The following is a 4,455-nucleotide window of genomic DNA, read 5'->3' as shown; positions in this document are numbered from 1 at the left end:
GGATGCCTTTGACAGACCCCAAACTCACTGATTTTGTATCTCTCACTATGGGAGATACCACAAGAAGTAATCTAGATTGTAAAGGAATGTATAAGAAAAAGAATGATCTGATCCATAAAGCATTGAAAAAGAGAAAAGAAGGGACAAAATTCCAGCACACAGAGCTAGCCCACCTGTGTTACAGAAGGAAAGGGACCAAATTAACACAGCAAAATGTTATTGGACCTCCAAAAATTTTCTCTTCCACAAAAGCACTGAGAAAACTGGTAAAAATTGTCAGAATCACTTCTGTGGTTAAATTTATTCCAAAGTATTTTATTCTTTTTGATGTTATTATGAATGGAATTATTTCTTGATTTGATTTTCAGATTGTTCATTGCTAGGGTATAGAAATGCATTGATTGTTTTATACTAAGTTTGTATCCTGCAACCTTGCTGAACTTGTTTTATCAGCTCTAATAGTTAATAGATTTTTTTGTAGATTTCTTTGAATCCTTAGGATCATGTCGTTCTGCAAATAGAAATAGATTTTCTTCTTCCTTTCAAATCTGAATTCCTTTTATTTTTTTAATTTTTAAAAAATTTTTTTGCCAAATAACTCTGGCTAGAACCTCCATTAGAATATTAAATAGCAGGCTTTTTCACAATGGGTTTGCCTCCAGAACACAGGTGTCATGAAAACCACCGCTCAACCTAAACCAAAATGGGAAAGGAAAAGACTCACATCAACATCGTCGTCGTTGGACACATAGATTTGGGCAAGTCTACCACTACTGGTCATCTGGTCTACAAATGTGGTGGGACCGACAAAAGAACTATCAAAAAATTTGAGAAGGAGGCTGCTGAGATGGGAAAGGGCTCCTTCAAGTATGCCTGGGTCTTGGATAAACTGAAAGCTGAACGTGAACGTGGTATCACCATTGATATCTCCCTGTGGAAATTCGAGACCAGCAAGTATTATGTGACCATCATTGATGCCCCAGGACACAGAGACTTTATCGAAAACATGATTACAGGCACATCTCAGGCTGACTGTGCTGTCCTGATCGTTGCTGCTGGTGTCGGTGAATTTGAAGCCAGTATCTCCAAGAATGGGCAGACCCGTGAACATGCCCTTCTGGCTTACACCCTGGGTGTAAAACAACTAATTGTTGGTGTTAACAAGATGGATTCCACTGAGCCACCCTACAGCCAGAAGAGATACGAGGAAATCGTTAAGGAAGTCAGCACCTATATTAAGAAAATTGGCTACAACCCCGACACAGTAGCATTTGTGCCAATTTCTGGTTGGAACGGTGACAACATGCTGGAGCCAAGTGCTAACATGCCTTGGTTCCAGGGATGGAAAGTCACCCGTAAAGATGGGAATGCCAGTGGAACCACACTGCTTGAAGCTCTGGATTGCATTCTGCCACCAACTCATCCAACTGACAAGCCCTTGCATCTGCCTCTCCAGGACGTCTACAAAATTGGTGGTATTGGTACTGTCCCTGTGGGCCGAGTCGAGACTGGTGTTCTTAAACCTGGCATGGTGGTCACCTTTGCTCTGGTCAATGTTACAACTGAAGTAAAGTCTGTTGAAATGCAGCATGAAGCTTTGAGTGAGGCTCTTCCTGGGGACAATGTGGGCTTCAATGTGAAGAACGTATCTGTCAAAGATGTTCGTCGTGGCAATGTGGCTGGTGACAGCAAAAATGACCCACCAATGGAAGCAGCTGGCTTCACGGCTCAGGTGATTATCCTGAACCATCCAGGCCAAATCAGTGCTGGATATGCACACACCTCACATTGCTTGCAAGTTTGCTGAGCTGAAGGAGAAGATAGATCGTCATTCTGGAAAAAAGCTGGAAGATGGTCCCAAGTTCTTGAAATCTGGTGATGCTGCCATTGTTGATATGGTTCCTGGCAAGCCTATGTGTGTTGAGAGCTTCTCTGACTATCCTCCTCTGGGCCGTTTTGCTGTTCGTGACATGAGACAGACGGTTGCTGTGGGTGTCATCAAAGCAGTGGACAAGAAAGCAGCTGGAGCTGGCAAGGTCACCAAGTCTGCCCAGAAAGCTCAGAAGGCTAAAGGAATATTATCCCCAATACCTGCCACCCCAGTCTTAATCAGTGGTGGAAGAACGGTCTCAGAACTGTTTGTGTCAATTGGCCATTTAAGTTTAATAGTAAAAGACTGGTTAATGATAACAATGCATCATAAAACCTTCAGAAGGAAAGGAGAATGTTTTGTGGACCATTTGTTTTGTGTGTGTGTGTGGCAGTTTTAAGTTATTAGTTTTTAAAATCAGTACTTTTTAACGGAAACAACTTGACCAAAAATCTGTCACAGAATTTTGAGACCCATTAAAACAAAAGTTTAAAAAAAAAAAAAAAGAATATTAAATAGCAGGGGTGCCTGGGTGGCTCAGTCGGTTAAGCGGCTGCCTTCAGCTCAGGTCATGATCCCAGGGTCCTGGGATTGAGCCCCGCATCAGACTCCCTGGTCGGCGGAGAGCCTGCTTCTCCCTTTCCCCCTGCCTGCCACTCTGCCTACTTGTGCTCTCTATCTCTCTGTCAAATAAATAAATAAATAATATCTTTAAAAAAAAAAAAGAATATTAAATAGCAGTAGCAAAAGCAGATATCCTGTTCTTGTTTCTGATCTTAGGAGGAAAGCTTTTAGTCTTTCACCATTACATATGATGTTAGCTGCGGGTTGTTTAAAGGTTGAGGAAGTTCCCTTCTATTCATAGTTTTTTGAGTGTTTTCATCATGAAAGGGTGTTGGATATTGTAAAATACTTTTTCTGTATTGAGATGATCATGTGGTTTTTGTCTTTTACTCTATTAATATGGTATATTACATTAATTGAACTAGTAATTAAAAAAAAACTTCCCATATATAAAAGTCCAAGACCAGATGTCTTCAATGGTGAATTCTTCCAAATGTTTAAAGAATAATTATCACCAGTTTGTCACAAACTCTTCCCAAAAATAGAACAGGAGGGAACACTTCACAAATTATTCTACAAGGTTAGTATTACCTGATACCAAAAAAATAGACATAGACATAACAAAAAAACTGTAGACCAAACCCCTTTTGAATATAGATGCACAAATCCTCAACAAAATACTAGCAGCAGAGTTTAGCAACAGATAAAAATTGTTATGCACAATGACCAAATGGGATTTATCCAAGGAATGTGAAGTTGGTTCAACATATATGAAAATCAATCATTTTACCTCTTTAACAGAAGATTTGTCTCAATTGGGTTTATTTCATGGGTCACGAAATAATGGCTGGCATCAAAGGACAGGAATCCTAGCAAGACTAAAAGCTAGAAGAATTTTTTCCACTGAGTCTCTGCCATTGCCTTTGACAAAACTGGGTCCTGGGTTCTGGGAACATCATTTTGTTTGAAATAACTGCCCTAGAGCTGAGGATTTGCTTATTTTCTGTATTTCATGGGTGTTGGCTATTGCTGTGACAATCTCGTATAAACATTAATTCTTTGGACTCTTAAGAAAAAAAAAAAAAAAAGGTAGGCACATGAGAGCCTCCACAGTAAATTAACACAACTTCTGAAGCCATGAAGACTTTGGCTTCCGAAACATAAAAACTCTTGACTTATAACTTAATAGAATAAGAAATCGGAGAGGATAGATTTTGGATTTAATTTCTTTGTACTTGAACCTCATTGAACTCTAACTTATTAAGGAATTTCATCTTTGGACTTGAATTTCTTCTTAAAAGATTGATGATAGAGCAGATTTTTATTCAAATTTGGGGCACCTCTATGTTGATGGCACTTTATTATTGGAGTATCCTTATGTGGGTATTTAATCTTATTATAGAACCTCTATATTGGATAGATGTACATGGACATAATTTGAATTGGGAAATAGAATAAGAAGTGAGATTTCAGCCTTAGGTTATTTTAAACATTTTTTTTTAATATTTATTTATTTGAGAGAGAGAGAGTGAGAGAGAGCACAAGATGGGGAAAGCTCAGAGGGAGAAGCAGACTCCTTGCTGAGCAGGGAGCCCAAAGCAAGACTCGATCCCAGGACTCCAGGATCATGACCTGAGCCGAAGGCAGTCACTTAACCAACTGAGCCACCCAGGCGCCCCATGTTATTTTAATGATCGTCCATCTTAACACACTTAAGAGATTTCAGGGAGAGGGGTGTGGGTTTACAATGACTATCAGCAGTCCCCAGTAGGTTTGGGGTAACTGCCTTATGGAGGTGGAAGGAAGAACACCCTGGCAGCCTGCCAATCCAGTCTTCCTTGGAGCGAGACCCTGAATGATCAAAGGCTTAATAGGGAAACCAAAATGGTTAAGATGGGAAATTGGGCAGAGGGTTGAAAGGACCACATATTTTCTTTTTTATTTCTTTTTAAGATTTTATTTATTCATTTGACAGAGAGCGAGAACAGGCAGAGGGAGCAGCAGCAGAGGCAGAGGGAAAA

General features: G+C 39.9%; 1 pseudogene; it reads left to right on the top strand.

Annotated features, from left to right (window-relative positions):
* The first annotated feature begins 688 nt into the window (after positions 1-688).
* On the top strand, positions 689-3,683 carry LOC110583540 (annotated as a pseudogene).
* The last annotated feature ends 772 nt before the right edge of the window (positions 3,684-4,455 follow it).

The sequence above is a fragment of the Neomonachus schauinslandi genome, chromosome 8 (genome assembly GCF_002201575.2).
Source record: "Neomonachus schauinslandi chromosome 8, ASM220157v2, whole genome shotgun sequence".
NCBI lineage: Eukaryota > Metazoa > Chordata > Mammalia > Carnivora > Phocidae > Neomonachus > Neomonachus schauinslandi.
This window is presented reverse-complemented; position numbering and strand designations above follow the sequence as displayed.